The sequence below is a fragment of the Ranitomeya variabilis genome, chromosome 3, assembly GCF_051348905.1.
Source record: "Ranitomeya variabilis isolate aRanVar5 chromosome 3, aRanVar5.hap1, whole genome shotgun sequence".
NCBI lineage: Eukaryota > Metazoa > Chordata > Amphibia > Anura > Dendrobatidae > Ranitomeya > Ranitomeya variabilis.
This window is the reverse complement of record NC_135234.1, coordinates 365919124-365939771: the sequence shown is the minus strand read 5'-3', so window position 1 is coordinate 365939771 and position 20648 is coordinate 365919124.

The window sequence follows — 20648 nt, the reverse complement described above, 5'->3', positions numbered from 1 at the left end:
CTCAGTCACCCATGTCCACCGACACCCCAGCTAGTTCCACCGTATGCAGCTCTCCAGTCCAGCTCACCCTACATGAGACTCTCGTTAGGAAAAGGAAGTACTCATCCTCGCATCCGCGTACACAGGGTTTGAACGCCCACATTGCTAGACTAATCTCGTTAGAGATGATGCCCTACCGGTTAGTTGAAACCGAAGCTTTCAAAGCCCTGATGGACTACGCTGTACCACGCTACGAGCTACCCAGTCGACACTTCTTTTCGAGAAAAGCCATCCCAGCCCTCCACCAGCATGTAAAAGACCGCATTGTCCATGCGCTCAGGCAATCTGTGAGTAGAAAGGTGCACCTGACAACAGATGCATGGACCAGTAGGCATGGCCAGGGGCATTACGTCTCCATCACGGCACACTGGGTTAATGTGGTGGATGCAGGGTCCACAGGGGACAGTAATATTGGGACAGTTCTGCCTAGCCCACGGTCTAGGAAACAGTTGGCTGTAGGCGTTCATCCCCCCTCCTCCTCCTCGTCCTCCAGCAGAAGCGAGAGCTCGTCCACAGACCGCAGTCGCACGACCACTCCATCCGCAGCTGCCACTGTTGCACACGAGGTGTCCAATTATGGAACAGCTAGTGGTAAGCGTCAGCAGGCTGTATTGGCAATGAAGTGTTTGGGCGACAACAGACACACCGCGGAAGTTCTGTCCGAGTTCTTGCAGCAAGAAACTCGGTCATGGCTGGGCACTGTACATCTTGAGGCAGGCAAGGTAGTGAGTGATAACGGAAGGAATTTTATGGCTGCCATAGCCCTTTCACAACTGAAACACATTCCTTGCCTGGCTCACACCTTAAACCTGGTGGTGCAGTGCTTCCTGAAAAGTTATCCGGGGTTACCCGACCTGCTGCTGAAAGTGCGCAGACTTTGCTCTCACATCCGCCGTTCGCCCGTACACTCCAGCCGTATGCAGAACCATCAGCGGTCTTTGAACCTTCCCCAGCATCGCCTAATCATCAACGTTGCAACAAGGTGGAACTCCACACTGCACATGCTTCATAGACTGTGCGAACAGAGGCGTGCTGTTATGTATTTGTGGGAGGATACACATACACGGGCAGGCAGTTGGATGGCAGACATGGAGTTGTCAGCTGTGCAGTGGTCGAAGCTCCAAGACCTGTGTCAAGTCCTTCAGTGTTTTGAGGAATGCACACGGCTGGTTAGTGCAGACAACGCCGTAATAAGCATGAGCATCCCCCTAATGCGTCTTCTGATGCAAAGTTTGACGCACATAAAGGAACAGGCGTCTGCAGCCGAGGAGGAGGGAAGCCTTGATGACAGTCAGCCATTGTCTGCTCAGGGAAGTCTACAGGACGAGGTGGCGGGCGAAGAGGAGGAGGACGAGGAGGATGATGGGGATGACTATTTTTTGGATGAGGAAGCTTTTCAGGGGGCAATAGAAACTGCTGGTGGTGCAAGGCCGTGTTCAGGGTTTTTGGGGGAGACAAGTGACGTTGATTTGCAAGAAAGTGCTCCTCAACCCAGCATATGCACTGACTTGACAACTGGAACATTGGCCCACATGGCGGATTATGCCTTGCGTATCCTCAAAAGGGACCCACGCATTATAAAAATGATGACAGATGACTATTACTGGTTGGCCTGCCTCCTTGATCCTCGCTATAAAGGCAAATTGCAAAATATCATGCCACATGAGAACCTCGAACAGATATTGGCAACCAAACAAGCTACTCTTGTAGACCGTTTGATTCAGGCATTCCCAGCACACAGCGCTGGTGATGGTTCTCACACGAGCTGCAGGGGGCAACAGGGCAGAGGTGTTAGAGGTGCACAGATCAGAAGTGGCATAGGACAGAGGGGTTTTCTGACCAGGTTGTGGAGTGATTTTGCAATGACCGCAGACACGACAGGGACAGCAGCATCCATTCAAAGTGACAGGAGACAACATTTGTCCAGTATGGTTACTAACTATTTTTCCTCCATTACCGATGTTCTCACTCAACCGTCATTCCCCTTTGATTACTGGGCATCCAAAATAGACACCTGGCCTGAATTGGCTGAATATGCATTGCGGGAGCTTGCTTGCCCAGCAGCTAGTGTGCTATCAGAAAGAGTATTCAGTGCTGCTGGTTCAATACTGACCGAAAAAAGGACTCGTCTGGCTACCCAAAATGTTGATGATCTAACCTTCATTAAAATTAACCACTCATGGATTTCAAATTATTTTGCCCCACCTTTCCCGGCTGACACCTAGTTTTTCTGTAAAAAGGTCTTGCTTTGGGACTGGTGTTACTGACTGCTCCAATCTCTTAATTTGCAGCTGCTGTTTGTCCAGCATACGACATGTTTACACCTCCCTAAATGGCCTAACTCCCCCCACGGGGCCGTGGTCTCGCCACTTGTCGCAAGCACCCATCAGAGTGCCGTTTGTCTGAAGAGGTGGGTGTGCCCACTTTTGGTCGACGGCACTGGCACTGGGTCCCTCATAGTACAATGAAGTGTGTCTGGCGGTGGTGGCGCGCACCCAACGTCAGACACACCGTTGTAACATGAGGAGCCCTGGGCTTGTACAGGAGAGAGTGTCCCCCCCCAAGGTCAAACAGTGCTCTACCACTTGCAAAATTATCTGTCGCTGCTCCACCACTGTTTAGTCTATGCGCTGAAATCCTTCCATGCCTGGCACAGACAATAACAATTTGTTGACATGTATGATGCTAGTTAAAATAGTCAGGGGCCCTGTCCTACATTTACACCAGTAAATACTTTGCGCCAAATTACAATGTCTGAAAGTCAGCATAGGAGCACACCCCTGTATCTAAGTATGCCACCCTGTTTTTGTTTGGGATACATTAACATCAATTTAGGTTTTGGGACTCGGAGTACTTACTGTGTCAGACACTCCTTCCAATTGTCCTCCGCTGACCACACCAATGCTGCCTGTGTACCCCTGCCACCTAATGGAAGCTGCATAGAGCCTATTTTATTATTTTAGGCCTAGGAATTCTGTCTGCGGTCCCTCCTTCCAATTGTCCTACGTTGACCACACCAATGCTGCCTGTGTACCCCTGCCACCTAATGGAAGCTGCATAGAGCCTATTTTATTATTTTAGGCCTAGGAAGTCTGTGTGCGGTCCCTCCTTCCAATTGTCCTCCACGGACCACACCAATGCTGCCTGTGTACCCCTGCCACCTAATGGAAGCTGCATAGAGCCTATTTTATTATTTTAGGCCTAGGAATTCTGTCTGCAGTCCCTCCTTCCAATTGTCCTACGTTGACCACATCAATGTTGCCTGTGTACCCCTGCCACCTAATGGAAGCTGCATAGAGCCTATTTTATTATTTTAGGCCTAGGAATTCTGTCTGCGGTCCCTCCTTCCAATTGTCCTACGTTGACCACACCAATGCTGCCTGTGTACCCCTGCCACCTAATGGAAGCTGCATAGAGCCTATTTTATTATTTTAGGCCTAGGAATTCTGTCTGCGGTCCCTCCTTCCAATTGTCCTACGTTGACCACACCAATGCTGCCTGTGTACCCCTGCCACCTAATGGAAGCTGCATAGAGCCTATTTTATTATTTTAGGCCTAGGAAGTCTGTGTGTTGTCCCTCCTTCCAATTGTCCTCTACTGACCACACCAATGCTGCCTGTGTACCCCTGCCACCTAATGGAAGCTGCATAGAGCCTATTTTATTATTTTAGGCCTAGGAATTCTGTCTGCGGTCCCTCCTTCCAATTGTCCTCCGCTGACCACACCAATGCTGCCTGTGTACCCCTGCCACCTAATGGAAGCTGCATAGAGCCTATTTTATTATTTTAGGCCTAGGAATTCTGTCTGCGGTCCCTCCTTCCAATTGTCCTACGTTGACCAAACCAATGCTGCCTGTGTACCCCTGCGACCTAATGGAAGCTGCATAGAGCCTATTTTACTATTTTAGGCCTAGGAAGTCTGTCTGCGATCCCTCCTTCCAATTGTCCTCCGCTGACCACACCAATGCTGCCTGTGTACCCCTGAAACTAATTTAAAAATGCATAGAGCCAACTTTTTAAGTTAACACATACTACCTTTGTCTGTCTGCGGCGCCACTCAATCACGCTGTCCTCCACTGAAAAAGCTGAACTTCAACCTTCAGGCTCTCATTAAGTATTTTTTAATGTCACACTGCAGTTGGCCTACTACTTTGGTTGGGTCCTAGTAACGGTGTCTGCCGCTCCTTGGTGTTCCCCTCCTCCTTGGTGTTCTCCTCCAGGTTTCCTTGTCTGAGCTTCAACCTTCAGGCTCTCATTAAGTATTTTTTAATGTCACACTGCAGTTGGCCTACTACTTTGGTTGGGTCCTAGTAACGGTGTCTGCCGCTCCTTGGTGTTCTCCTCCTCCTTGGTGTTCTCCTCCAGGTTTCCTTGTCTGAGCTTCAACCTTCAGGCTCTCAGGCTTTCGGCCTATAGTAGCAGATATTAAACTGCATTTGGCCTTCAACTTTGGTTGGGCCCTACTAACGGTGTGTTGCGCTCCCTGGTGTTGTCCTCCACTGTATAAAGCTGAGCTTCAGTCTTTAGGCTTTCGGCCTATAGTAGCAGATATTAAACTGCATTTGGCCTACTAGTGTGGTTGGGCCCTTAAAATGGTGTCTGCTGCTCCTGGGTTTGCTCCTCCACTGAACAAAGCAATGCCGCCTGTTTAGTCCTGTTACCAATTTTGAACTGCATTTAGCCTACTTTATTCTTTGGCCCTATATCTGTGTTTCCTCCTCATCCTGCCCATTGCCCAGCCACTGCTAGATGAGTCTGCTGGTACATTGACCCAGACCACTACATTCCCCTTGCACTCTACACAGCCAGAATCTGACCCTGCTGAAAGTAAGGTTCCCCTTCCCGCATGCTATACCACCTTACACAGGGACAAAGAGGAAGGTGCAGATGAAAGTGCAGGTTCCTTCATCAGGTGGGGGGGCATACTCGTTGGCGACGTCACTGGCACAGGGCCCCTCAGAGTACGCAAAAGTGTTGCTGCCGGTGGGAGGCGCCCCGCCATGCAAACACACCGCTGTACTTTGAGGGGCCCTGTGCCAGTGCCAATGCCAACGAGTGGGCCCCCCCTGCTTGCTTAGGATCACAGCACTTGCAAACTTGACATACTTACCTCTCACTGCTCCACCGCCGTGACGTAGTCCTCGTTTCGTGGGCCCACTAAAAACTTGAACCAGCCCTACCCCCCACAACTTTAGCCAAATGACCCCCAATTTCCAATGCCTATCTATTATTATAAAGTAAATTAAGATTGACAAGCTTCAGTAACAAGAATGGATGTTTTTGCCATTAAAATGGGCACTGTAGGTGTTTTCCTGGCCTCCACTCACTGCCGACTATGCTTCCCCATTGACTTGCATTAGGTTTCATGTTTCGGTTTATCCCCGACTTTTCGCGATAATCGGCCGACTTCACTCGACTCGACTTTTGACAAAGTCGGGTTTTGCAAAACCCGACTCGACCCCGAAAAAGTAAAAGTCGCTCAACCCTAATCATCATCGTAGGGCTGCTGTTCATCATTGTCATTGTTCCTGTCCCCGTTCCAGGTCATTGCGCAGTATTAGAGGTGATATTCTAGTAGCCATTCCAGATCTTCTCCTGCAAGGTCAGTATCACCGGCACGGTTGTTTAGCTGATGGCAGTGAATTACCGAAGCAATGACTGCCATTCAGCTGCTAGTGGTAAGTAAAATTGTACTGGGATGTGCAGGGGACACTGACAAAAATCTAGTTCTAGCACTAAGGGAATTACACAGTTACAAGCATTACAGCCTTTCCTCTACAGCAGTGTTCCCCAACTCCAGTCCTCAGGAGCCACCAACAGGTTGTGTTTTCAGGATTTCCTTAGTATGGCCCAGGTGATGGAATTGTTGCCTGTCTAGATGATGGAATTATCACCTGGGCAGTGCTGAGGAAATCCAGAAAATGACCCGTTGGTGGCTCTTGAGGACCGAAAATGGGGAACACTGCTCTACAGCTTCTCCTTCAAGAGGTTATCCAAGACTTTTTTTCTTCAGGGGCTAAGAATGTACATGCAGGTAGTTGCTAACTACATATCTGTTCTAACTGGAACTGATCTTTGCTGGCTCCTGCAACTTGCATTGACGTCAGGTCGACAGAGCAACTTCTTTTCTTTTCTTCCACTCTACTCTGTTGATGGGGCGTCTCTGACCGCTGGCTCTCTGCTGTAGAGCTAGAGAGCAGCCAGGACAGGATGGAGCTTGACTGCGCCCCCCGGTCAAATTCAGCAAAGCTGCCAGAATTTTGTATGTCAGAAATATTTCTCAAGCCACTGACTGGAGTACCATTTCTGGTGAAGCACTCGGAGATGCATGCCACTGAAAAGATGCACCAAATTCATTAAGTGGCAAACACCAGTCTTAATGAATTGGCCCCAATGCATGCCATTCTAGAATCAAGAAAACACAGAGCTGTTTGTTGGAATGGAAATAACAAGCTAGAATTCTGGCTGTAAGTGAACCTGTCCTGTGGGAGTTCGGAGTTGGGCATATCATTTCAGTCCCAATGGTGTTCTTTGTTGGTTTAACCATAAAAGTTATGTTGGTTGTAATGGTGTTTAGTGCACATGAGAATTAAAAGCTCTAGCTAACCTCTGCCCATCCAAAAAGAAATGTGCTGGTTTGCTATGTTTATTCACGCTGGGTTGGAGAAAGGGATGTTGCATATACGCTCACCACAGTCTAGACAAGTGAGTAGACTGTGGTAAAGTTCAAGAGGTTAATTTCCAACGCTGTTAAGACATTCACTGCTACTTTTGTAATAACCCGGTATCTTATTACTTGCTGATTCAGTTGTTACTTCATACACTGGCTCATCAAAAATGTATCCTTTTATTACTTGCCAGTACCTCTAGATGGCAGAATAGTCCATTGAAAGTCTACACGCAAGTCAAATACACAAAGTATTCAGACCCCTTTAAATTTTTCACTCTTTGTTTCATTGCAGCCATTTGGTAAATTCAAAAAAGTTCATTTTTTTTTCAAATTAATGTACACTCTGCACGCCATCTTGACTGAAAAAAACAGAAATGTAGAAATTTTGGCAAATTTAATAAAAAAGAAAAACTGAAATATCACATGGTTATAAGTATTCAGACCTATTCAGACGTTTATTGCAGTCCAGCTGTGTTTAGTTATACTGATAGGACTTGATTTGGAAAGGCACACACCTGTCTACATAAGACCTCACAGCACACAGAGCATGTCAGACCAAATGAGAATCATGAGGTCAAAGGAACTGGCCAAGGATCTCAGAGACAGAATTGTGGCAAGGCACAGATCTGGCCAAGGTTACAACAGAATTAATGCAGTACTCAAGATTCCTAAGAGCACAGTGACCTCCATAATCTTTAAATGGAAGAAGTTTGGGACCACCAGAAGTCTTCCTAGACCTGGCCGTCCAGCCAAACTGAGCAATTGTGGGAGAAGAGCCTTGGTTAGAGAGGTAAAAAAGAACCCCAAGATCACTGTGGCTGAGCTCCAGAGTTGCGGTAGGGAGATGGGAGAAAGTTCCACAAAGTCAACTATCACTGGAACCCTCTACCAGTCGGGCCTTTATGGCAGAGTGGTCTGACGGAAGCCTCTCCTCAGTGCAAGACATATGAAAGCCTGCATAGAGTTTGCTAAAAAATGCATGAAGGACTCCCTGACTATGAGAAATAAGATTCTCTGGTCTGATGAGATGAAGATAGACCTTTTTGGTGATAAATCTAAGTGGTATGTGTGGAGAAAACCATGCACTGCTCATCACCTGCCCAATACAATCCCAACAGTGAAACATGGTGGTGGTGGCAGCATCATGCTATGGGAGTGTTTTTCAGCTGCAGGGACAGGATGACTGGTTGTCATTGAAGGAAACATGAATGCGGCCAAGTACAGAGTTATCCTGGATGAAAACCTCTTCCAGAGTGCTCTGGACCTCAGACTTGGCTGAAGGTTCACCTTCCAACAATGACCCTAAGCATACAGCTAAAATAACATAAGAGTGGCTTTAGAACAACTCTGTGACCATTCTTGACTGGCCCAGCCAGAGCCCTGACCTAAACCCAATTGAACATCTCTGGAGAGACCTGAAAATGGCTGTCCACCAACATTCACCATCCAACCTGACGGAACTGGAGAGGATCTGCAAGGAAGAATGGCAAAGGATCCCCAAATCCAGGTGTGAAAAACTTGTTGCATCATTCCCAAGACGACTCATGGCTGTACTAGCTCAAAAGGGTGAGGGTGCTTCTACTCAATACTGAGCAAAAGGTCTGAATACTTATGACCATGTGATATTTAAGTTTTTATTTTTTAATAAATTTGCAAAAATTACTACATTCCTGTTTTTTTTCAGCCAAGATGGTGCAGATTGTACATTAACCCCTTAAGCCCCAAGGATGGTTTGCACTTTAATGACCGGGCCAATTTTTACAATTCTGACCACTGTCCTTTTATGAGGTTATAACTCTGGAACGCTTCAACGGATCTTGGCGATTCTGACACTGTTTTCTCGTGACATATTGTACTTCATGTTAGTGGTAAAATTTCTTCGATATAATCTGCGTTTATTTGTGAAGAAAACGGAAATTTGGCGAAAATTTGGAAAATTTTGCAATTTTACAACTTTGAATTTTTATGCCCTTAAATCACAGAGATATGTCACACAAAATAATTAATAAGTAACATTTCCCCCATGTCTACTTTACATCAGCTCAATTTTGGAACCAAAATTTTTTTTTGTTAGGGAGTTATAAGGGTTAAAAGTTGACCAGCAATTTCTCATTTTTACAACACCAATATTTTTTAGGGACCACATCACATTTGAAGTCATTTTGAGGGGTCTATATGATAGAAAATAACCAAGTGTGACACCATTCTAAAAACTGCACCCCCCATAGTGCTGAAAACCACATTCAAGAAGTTTATTAACCCTTCAGGTGTTTTACAGGAATTTTTGGAATGTTTTAAAAAAATGAACATTTAACTTTTTTTTTACTAAAAATTTACTTCAGCTCCAAGTTGTTTTATTTTACTAAGGGTAACAGGAGAAAATGGACCCCAAGAGTTGTTGTACAATTTGTTCTGAGTACGCTGATACCCCATATGTGGGGGTAAACCACTGTTTGGGTGCATGGCAGAGCTCGGAAGGAAAGGAGCGCCCTTTGACTTTTCAATGCAAAATTGACTGGAATTGAGAAGGGATGCCATGTTGCGTTTGGAGAGCCCCTGATGTGCCTAAACATTGAAACCCCCCACAAGTGACAACATTTTGGAAAGTAGACCCCCTAAGGAACTTATCTAGATGTGTGGTGAGCACTTTAACCCACCAAGTGCTTCACAGAAGTTTATAATGCAGAGCCGTAAAAATAAAAAATAATATTTTTTCACAAATATGATTTTTCGCCCCCAATTTTTTATTTTCCCAAGGGTAAGAGAAGAAATTGGACCCCAAAAGTTGTTGTGCCATTTGTTCTGAGTACACCGATACCTCATATGTGGGGGTAAACCACTGTTTGGGCGCATGGCAGAGCTCGGAAGGGCAGGAGCGCCGTTTGACTTTTCAATGCAAAATTGACTGGAATTGAGATGGGACGCCATGTTGCGTTTGGAGAGCCCCTGATGTGCCTAAACATTGAAACCCCCCATAAGTGGCACCATTTTTGAAAGTAGACCCCCTAAGGAACTTATCTAGATGTGTGCACATGAAAGAACATCAGCCGTAAATCACATGAAAAAATGGCGACTCAACCATGAATATTACACAAAAAGGAGAACCATGAGTCAAAGAATTGCCAAAAAAGATTATAACCAAAAATACAAAATTTATTGAAGACACATAAATGTCATAAGTAAAATATTACCATATAAGACAAAGTGACAGTTGAGTGACTAAATCCGTGGATACAATAGTGAACTGAAAGCACAGTCCGGGACAGTAACATACTAAATTCTTAACTCATAAACATACAGCAAAATATGCTGTCAGCAAGTGCACATAAGAATGTTTACTGATGTCAGGAGGCCTGGCTAAATAGTATAAGCGCATGCATAAGTTCTATAATAATAGCCATGAGCCAAAGTGCACATAATACAAGTAAAAAGATTAATTACCCATGTGGAGTGAAATAAAGGTCCCTTCCGGATCCCAGTCACATACCCCAACGCGCGTTTCGCGTTCGATAGTTACCGCTTCCTCAGGGGGCGTGGCTTAATTAAGATCTCCGTCCCATATAAATAGTGGTCACATCCGATCATGTGACCCAGTGAAAATAGTGTGTGCGCATGCGTGAACCGCACGCAGAGCCTAATGTATGCGTCCCAGACCTCACCCCCATCCAGCCGACACCGGTCATGTGAGCGGGCAGGCGCCACGCCCACAACACATGACACGGGACCGCTGTCAGAGGGAAAGCCAAGAGCGCAGTAAGCACCGCATGCCGGCGGGCAGATAGCCATACTATATAAATATAAAGTGACAGTGCTAAAAGTGCAGAAGTGAGTTAGAATAGAATGTGTATTAACATTCTTATATTTATAATGTAACGCAAAATAATGCGCATGCGTAAAAAGTAATAATAGTGATTAAGTCCCCAATATCCCACCCCTATGATCCCACAATGGATCCCGGCCATAACCCCGCCCCATGACCGAGGTCCAACAGACCAGAGGGGAACCGGGCAGGGGAATATATGATTCCAAAAGTGTGCTTATTGCAAAGATGTGAGAGGACAAACATAAATGGTAATAATAATGACAAACACAATCATAAAATATCCCAGCAATGCACATAAGAAGGCCCGCAATTGGGGACATACATAGTGACACAATATCCAACATGCAGATTGAAACGATAACGAATGAAGCAATGTATATATTACTCCCATATAACAGGTCTTCTGTTGGTTATCATTACGGTAGCTGTTATTAATAGCTCTATGCATTCAAAATTCGCCACAGTTATATTGTCCACTTTCAGATCTTTATAATCCTCGGTTCGAGGGTAAGGTTATGAATATTTCAGTCACATTCCATCTTCATATTGATGTCCACAAAGACAGACGTCAAATGGGCATAGTTAGGATAATAAACACACTAAAAATATGAAACAGAGACACAAAATTAAAAAACTGATAGGACATGGTGGAGACTACAGGAAAGAGAATAAACATGTATATCTCCATCAAAGATAAGAGGAGAATCCATGCGCTTCATTAAGACCTATGGGCGTCATTGTGCCCAGTGTGGTAATCCAGCGGCATTCTCTCTGTGCCAGAATGCGCTTAACATTTCCACCTCTAATGCCACACTGGACGAGATCAATTCCACGTACCATAAAGGACTTCGGGTTGCACCCATGAAACTGTCGAAAATGACGTGGTATGGTTTTCAATTGTGTCATGTCTGTCTCATTTTTAGCAGCCATTATGTCACGCACATGTTCTCGAGTGCGTGTGCCCAAACGACATGTTAGACCAATGTAAATTTTTGGGCAGCTGCATACAGCGTAATATACAACCTGAATGGTATTACAGGTTATATGGTAATTGATAGAAAAAGTTTTTTTACCATCCGCTGAATCAAAAGTAGCAATGCGACAGACATTTTGACAAGAGACACAATCACCACATGGAAAACAGCCATGAGGTGGCCCACCAGATCCAAAGTTGTATGTATTCACCTTGGGGACATAGTGACTTGACACCAACAGATCCTTGAGATTTTTGCTGCGTCTTGCGGTCATTGAGGGACATTTTGTAAGGCATTTAGAGAGCAATGGATCACTTTGGAGAATGCTCCAATGTTTTTGGAGACAGTCTCTCATAGTAGACCATTCACGATTGTAAGTGGAAATAAATCTTACCACATTTTGTTGTTCAATGGCTTTCATGCTCTTTTTACCGGAGCACAGCAATTCATCACGCGGTACATATTTAGCTCTTAGGTACCCTTTGTTGATGCTTCTATTGCTGTACCCCCTAGTTTGAAATCTGACCTTAAGATCTGCTGCCTGCGCCTCAAATTTGGTGGTGGAGGAGCAGATCCGCTTCATCCTAAGATGCTGACCAACTGGGATGGCTTTGATTGTGCTATAAGGATGGCCTGATTCCGCATGCAAGAGTGAGTTGACCGACGTGGATTTCCTGAAGACATCAGTCTGCAGATAACGGTCACCATCGACCTCAATCTTGATGTCCAGAAAATCCACCTCGGTCTTACTCATTTGATACGTCAGTTTAATATTATACGTATTCTCATTAAGTCATTAAGTTGATGCATGAACTCATATAGAGCCTCATCAGGTCCTTGCCATATGATGAATAAATCATCAATATAGCGCAGCCAGCACTGCACATGGTCCGCGGCCCGCGGCCCTCCCCCGCCAAAAATCTCCCTTTCCCAATACCCCAGGAAGAGATTGGCGAAAGAGGGCGCACAGGCCGCGTTTAGATGTTAAATTATCATGTCTACGTCTTGTTGAGATTTTTAAACACCTGGGATACAATTGGAGGAGGATATGTGCCTTGTTACCGCAGATATACAATCCTTATATACTTGTATTGGTCATGGGGATGGGTTGGAGGCGGTCCGCTTCTTCCTGGATGCCAGCAACTGGGATGGAGCTATTTGTGAATTGGTCATGGAACTCTTGACATTTATTTTGACCAAAAACTTTTTTGTTTTTAAGGATGTTTTTTATTTGCAGCAGCGCGGCACTGCCATGGGCTTTAGCCCCAACCCTAACCCTAACTATAGCCCCAGCCCTAACCCTAACTTTAGCCCCAGCTCTAACTGTAGCCCTAACCCTAACTGTAGCCCTAACCCTAGCCCCAACCCTATCCCCAACCCTAACCCTAGCTCCACCCCTAACCCCAACTCTAGCCCCAACCCTAGCCCCAACCCTAGCCCTAACCCTAGCCCTAACCCTAGCCCTAACCCTACCCTAGCCCTAACCCTAATCCTAGCCCTAACCCTAGCCCTAACCCTAGCCCTATGTTGTGAACTCTGTTTCCGGGCTCCCTCCTGTGGTCGTGAGTGGTACTGTGTGAGTTCTCTCTTTGGGATCCCCCTGGTGGCTCTTTTTGTTATTTTGCAGGTTTCTGGCTGGGATCAGCTGTCTCGTCATCTGCTAGTCAGGTTTACTATTTAATCCACCTGGTCCTTCATTCCTTGCCTGTTGTCGTTGTATTCAGTGCTATTCTGATTGCTCCTGTCTACATCCGTTATCAGTCTCTCAAGAGAAGCTTTTGTTTGTTTGTTTTGTTTGTTTCGTTTGCTTATTTTTGCTCATCTGTGTTCAAGATGTTTCCTAGTATATGATGAGTTTTGTCCAGCTTGCTAATATGTGATTTTCTTGTTTGCTGGTGCTCTGGGGGGCTGAGTTGCTCCCCCCACATCGTTAGTTGGTGTGGGGGTTCTCGCATTCTCTGCGTGGATATTTTTGCATAGGGTTTTTTTACTGACCACACAGATCCCTTGCTATTTTCTGCTATCTAGCATTAGCGGGCCTCATTTGCTCAACCTGTTTCATCTCTGCGTTTATCTTTTCCTCTTAACTCACCGTTATTATTTGTGGGGGGCTTCTATATCTCTGGGGTTATTTCTCTGAGGCAAGTGAGGTCTTTACTTTCTCTTTAGGGGTAGTCAGTTTCTCAGGCCGTGAAGAGACGTCTAGGATTTCAGGAAACGTTCCACGGCTGCCTATAGTGTTTGCGGTTAGGATCAGGTTTGCGGTCAGTCCAGTTACCACATCCCCAGAGCTCGTCCTATTATCTTCTACTTAGCTGGTTAGATTTGTGATCCTAAGCCACTGAGGATCATAACAGTACAAAGCCAAAAAGTGTTTAATGCATCGCAGGAGTGGGATAAGAGAAGTCCTGAGTACAATTTTTTTTTTTTTTCCTCTCCCTTTGCTGCAGTCTGTCCAGCTTCTCTCATCCCCTTAATCTCTGGGTGGCTTTAAGTTCAGCTGCAGACATGGATATTCAGAGTCTGACTTCTAGTGTGGATCATCTTGCTGAAAGGGTGCAAAGCATTCAGGATTTTATTGTTCACAGTCCTGTGTCTGAGCCAAATGTACCTATTCCTGAGTTGTTTTCTGGAGATAGATCTAGGTTTCTGAATTTTAACCCCTTCATGACCCAGCCTATTTTGGCCTTAATGACCTTGCCATTTTTTGCAATTCTGACCAGTGTCCCTTTATGAGGTAATAACTCAGGAACGCTTCAACGGATCCTAGTGATTCTGAGTTTGTTTTTTCGTGACATATTGGGCTTCATGTTAGTGTTAAATTTAGGTCGATAATTTCTGAGTTTATTTGTGAAAAAAACGGAAATTTGGCGAAAATTTTGAAAATGTTGCAATTTTCACATTTTGAATTTGTATTCTGTTAAACCAGAGAGTTATGTGACACAAAATAGTTAATAAATAACATTTCCCACATGTCTACTTTACATCAGCACAATTTTGGAAATAAATTTTTTTTTTGCTAGGAAGTTATAAGGGTTAAAATTTGACCAGTGATTTCTCATTTTTACAACAAAATTTACAAAACCATTTTTTTTAGGGACCACCTCACATTTGAAGTCAGTTTGAGGGTTCTATATGGCTGAAAATACCCAAAAGTGACACCATTCTAAAAACTGCACCCCTCAAGGTGCTCAAAACCACATTCAAGAAGTTTATTAACCCTTCAGGTGTTTCACAGCAGCAGAAGCAACATGGAAGGAAAAAATGAACATTTAACTTTTTAGTCACAAAAATGATCTTTTAGCAACAATTTTTTTATTTTCCCAGCGGTAAAAGGAGAAACTGGACCACGGACGTTGTTGTCCAATTTGTCCTGAGTACGCTGATACCTCATATGTGGGGGTAAACCACTGTTTGGGCACACGGCAGGGCTCGGAAGGGAAGGAGCGCCATTTGACTTTTTGAATGAAAAATTGGCTCCAATCTTTAGCGGACACCATGTCACGTTTGGAGAGCCCCCGTGTGCCTAAACATTGGAGCTCCCCCACAAGTGACCCCATTTTGGAAACTAGACCCCCCAAGGATCTTATCTAGAAGCATAGTGAGCACTTTAAACCCCCAGGTGCTTCACAAATTGATCCGTAAAAATGAAAAAGTACTTTTTTTTCACAAAAAAATTATTTTTGCCTCAATTTTTTCATTTTCACATGGGCAACAGGATAAAATGGATCATAAATTTTGTTGGGCAATTTCTCCTGAGTACACCAATACCTCACATGTGGGGGTAAACCACTGTTTGGGCACATGGTAAGGCTCGGAAGGGAAGGAGCGCCATTTGACTTTTTGAATGAAAAATTATCTCCATCGTTAGCGGACACCATGTCGCGTTTGGAAAGCCCCTGTGTGCCTAAACATTGGAGCTCCTCCACAAGTGACCCCATTTTGGAAACTAGACCCCCCAAGGAACTCATCTAGAGGCATAGTGAGCACTTTAAACCCCCAGGTGCTTCACAAATTGATCCGCAAAAATGAAAAAGTACTTTTTTTTTCACACAAAATTTCTTTTAGCCTCAATTCTTTCATTTTCACATGGGCAACAGGATAAAATGGATCCTAAAATTTGTTGGGCAATTTCTCCTGAGTATGCCGATTCCTCATATGTGGGAGTAAACCACTGTTTGGGTGCACGGCAAGGCTCGGAAGGGGAGGCGTGCCATTTGACTTTTTGAATGGAAAATTAGCTCCAATCGTTAGCGGACACCATGTCGCGTTTGGAGAGCCCCTGTGTGCCTAAACATTGGAGCTCCCCTACAAGTGACCCCATTTTGGAAACTAGACCCCCCAAGGAACTTATCTAGATGCATAGTGAGCACTTATAACCCCCAGGTGCTTCACAGAAGTTTATAACGCAGAGCCGTGAAAATAAAAAAATAATTTTTCTTTCCTCAAAAATGATTTTTAGCCCAGATTTTTTTATTTTCCCAAGGGTAATAGGAGAAATTGGATCCCAAATGTTGTTGTCCAGTTTGTCCTGAGTACGATGATACCCCATATGTGGGGGTAAACCACTGTTTGGGCGCACGGCAGGGCTCGGAAGGGAAGGCACGCCATTTGGCTTTTTGAATGGAAAATTAGCTCCAATCATTAGCGGACACCATGTCGCGTTTGGAGAGCCCCTGTGTGCCTAAACATTGGAGCTCCCGCACAAGTGACCCCATTTTGGAAACTAGACCTCCCAAGGAACTAATCTAGATGTGTGGTGAGCACTTTGAACCCCCAAGTGCTTCACAGAAGTTTATAACGCAGAGCCGTGAAAATAAAAAATGTGTTTCCTTTCCTCAAAAATATTTTTTTAGCCCAGAATTTTTTTATTTTTGCAAGAGTAACAGGAGAAATTGGACCCCAAAAGTTGTTGTCCAGTTTCTCCTGAGTACGCTGATACCCCATATGTGGGGGTAAACCACTGTTTTGGCACACGTCGGGGTTCGGAAGGGAAGTAGTGACGTTTTGAAATGCAGACTTTGATGGAATGCTCTGCGGGCATCAGGTTGCGTTTGCAGAGCCCCTGATGTGCCTAAACAGTAGGAACTCCCTACAAGTGACTCCATTTTGGAAACTAGACCCCCAAGGGAACTTATCTAGATGTGTGGTGAGCACTTTGAACCCCCAAGTGCTTCACAGAAGTTTATAACGCAGAGCCGTGAAAATAAAAAATGTGTTTCCTTTCCTCAAAAATATTTTTTTAGCCCAGAATTTTTTTATTTTTGCAAGAGTAACAGGAGAAATTGGACCCCAAAAGTTGTTGTCCAGTTTCTCCTGAGTACGCTGATACCCCATATGTGGGGGTAAACCACTGTTTTGGCACACGTCGGGGTTCGGAAGGGAAGTAGTGACGTTTTGAAATGCAGACTTTGATGGAATGCTCTGCGGGCATCAGGTTGCGTTTGCAGAGCCCCTGATGTGCCTAAACAGTAGGAACTCCCTACAAGTGACTCCATTTTGGAAACTAGACCCCCAAGGGAACTTATCTAGATGTGTGGTGAGCACTTTGAACCCCCAAGTGCTTCACAGAAGTTTACAACGCAGAGCCGTGAAAATAAAAAATCATTTTTCTTTCCTCAAAAAAGATGTTTTAGCAAGCAATTTTTTATTTTCACAAGGGTAACAGGAGAATTTGGACCCCAATATTTGTTGCCCAGTTTGTTGTGAGTACGCTCATACCCCATATGTGGGGGTAAACCACTGTTTGGGTGCACGTCAGGGCTCGGAAGGGAAGTAGTGACATTTGAAATGCAGACTTTGATGGAATGGTCTGCGGGCGTCACATTGCATTTGCAGAGCCCCTGATGTGCCTAAACAGTAGAAACACCCCACAAGTGACCCCATTTTGGAAACTAGACCCCCGAAGGAACTTAACTAGATGTGTGGTGAGCACTTTCAACCCCCAAGTGCTTCACAGAAGTTTATAACGCAGAGCCGTGAAAATAAAAAATAATTGTTCTTTCCTCAAAAATTATGTTTTAGCAAGTAATTTTTTATTTTTGCAAGGGTAACAGGAGAAATTGGACCCCAACAGTTGTTGCCCAGTTTGTCCTGAGTACGCTGGTACCCCAAATGTGGGGGTAAACCACTGTTTGGGCGCACGTCGGGGCTTGGAAGGGCGGGAGCACCATTTGACTTTTTGAACGCAAGATTGGCTGGAATCAATGGTGGCGCCATGTTGCGTTTGGAGACCCCTGATGTGCCTAAACAGTGGAAACCCCTCAATTCTAACTTCAACACTAACCCCAACACACCCCTAATCCTAATCCCAACTGTAGCCATAACCCTAATCACAACCCTAACCCCAACACACCCCTAACCACAACCCTAACCGCAACACACCCGTAACCCTAATTCCAACCCTAATCCTAACCCTAATCCCAACCGTAACCCTAATCCCAACCCTAACCACAACTGTAACCCCAACACACCCCTAACCCTATCCGTAACCCTAACCACAAGCCTAATCTTAACCCTATTTCAAACCCTAGCCCTAATTCCAACCCTAACTCTAATTCCAACCCTAACCCTAAGGCTATGTGCCCACGTTGCGGATTCGTGTGAGATTTTTCCGCACGATTTTTGAAAAATCTGCAGGTAAAAGGCACTGCGTTTTACCTGCGGATTTACAGCAGATTTCCAGTGTTGTTTTGTGCGGATTTCACCTGCGGATTCCTATTGAGGAACAGGTGTAAAACGCTGCGGAATCCGCACAAAGAATTGACATGCTGCGGAAAATACAACGCAGCGTTTCTGCACGGAATTTTTCGCACCATGGGCACAGCGGATTTGGTTTTCCTTAGGTGTACATGGTACTGTAAACTTGATGGAAAACTGCTTCGAATTCGCAGCGGCCAATCCGCTACGGATCCGCTGCCAATCCGCTGCGGATCCGCGGCCAATCCGCTGCGGATCCGCTGCCGATCCGCTGCGGATCCGCTGCCGATCCGCTGCGGATCCGCGGCCGATCCGCTGCGGATCCGCGGCCGATCCGCTGCGGATCCGCTGCCGATCCGCTGCGGATCCGCGGCCGATCCGCTGCGGATCCGCGGCCGATCCGCTGCGGATCCGCGGCCGATCCGCTGCGGATCCGCGGCCGATCCGCTCTGTGTGCACATGCCATAACCCTACCCCTAACCCTACCCATAACCCTAACCCTACCCCTAACCCTACCCCTAGTTCTAACCCTAGTTCTAACCCTAACCCTAGTGGAAAAAAAAATAAATAAAAATTCTTTATTTTATTATTGTCCCTATGGGGGTGATAAAGGGGGGGGGGGGTTATTTATTATTTTTTTTATTTTGATCGCTGTGATAGAACCTACCACAGCGATCAAAATGTACCTGTAAGGAATCTGCCGACTGGCAGATTCGGCGGGCGCACTGAGCATGCGCCCGCCATTTTCCAAGATGGCGGCGCCCAGCGAGGAGACGGCCGGACACCGGGAGGATCGGTAAGTATGAAGGGGTGGTGGGGGGGTGGATCGGAGCACAGGGGGGGTGATCGGAGCACAGGGGGGGGGGATCCTGAGCAAGGAGGGAGCGGACAGGAGGACGGGGGAGCCGGCAGGCGGACGGAGGGGACCGGAGGACTAACGGAGGGCTGTGGGGGCGATCGGTGGGTGTGGGGGGGGTGACTTCAGGTTTTCCAGCCATGGCCGATGATATTGCAGCATCGGCCATGGCTGGATTGTAATATTTCACCAGTTTTTTAGGTGAAATATTACAAATCGCTCTGATTGGCAGTTTCACTTTCAACAGCCAATCAGAGCGATCGTAGCCACGGGGGGGTGAAGCCACCCCCCCTGGGCTGAAGCACCACTCCCCCTGTCTCTGCAGATCGGGTAAAATGGGAGTTAACCCCTTCACCCGATCTGCAGGGACGCGATCCTTCCCTGACGCATACGCTGCGTCATAGGTCGCTTTGGCACCGACTTTCATGACGCAGCGTATGCGTCAAAGGTCGCTAAGGGGTTAAGAATAATTGTAAATTATTTCTTTCTTTGAGACCTCGTTCCTCTGGTGATTCCGCTCAGCAAGTTAGAATTGTTATCTCCCTGTTACGTGGCGACCCTCAAGATTGGGCTTTCTCCCTGGCGCCAGGAGATCCTGCATTGCTGAATGTGGATGCGTTTTTTCTGGCGCTTGGATTGCTTTATGAGGAACCTAGTCTTGAGAACCAGGCAGAAAAGGCCTTGCTGGCTCTCTCTCAAGGTCAGGAGGAAGCTGAGGTGTATTGTAAAAAATTTCGGAAATGGTCGGTGCTTACTCAATGGAATGAGTGTGCCCTGGCTGCAAATTTCAGAGAAGGTCTTTCTGAAGCCATTAAGAATGTTATGGTGGGGTTCCCCACGCCTGCGAGTCTGAATGAGTCAATGGCTTTGGCCATTCAGATTGATCGGCGTGTGCGGGAGCGCAAACCTGCGCACCATCTGGCGGTGTTTTCTGAACAGAAACCTGAGTCTATGCAATGTGATAGGACTCTGACCAGAATTGAACGGCAAAATCATAGACGTCAGAATGGGTTGTGCTTTTACTGTGGTGATTCAGCTCATGTTATCTCAGCATGCTCTAAGCATACAAAAAACTTCGCTAAATCTGTCACCATTGGTACTGTACAGCCTAAATTCATTTTGTCTGTTACTTTGATTTGCTCTCTGTCATCCTACTCAGTTATGGCTTTTGTAGATTCAGGTGCCGCGCTGAATCTGATGGATTTGTCATTTGCCAAGCGCTGTGGTTTTATTCTTGAGCCATTACAGTTCCCTATTCCATTGAAGGGAATTGATGCTACACCATTGGCCAAGAATAAACCTCAATACTGGACTCAGGTGAACATGTGTATGACTCCTGCACATCAGGAGGTGATTCGCTTTCTTGTGTTATATAATTTGCATGACGTTGTCGTGTTGGGTCTGCCATGGTTGCAGGCTCATAATCCAGTCCTGGATTGGAAAGCAATGTCTGTGTTGAGTTGGGGTTGCCAGGGAATTCATGGCGATGCTCCATTGGTATCAATTGCTTCCTCTACTCCTTCTGAAGTCCCTGAGTTTTTGTCGGACTACCAGGATGTATTTGATGAGCCCAAATCCAGTGCCCTAC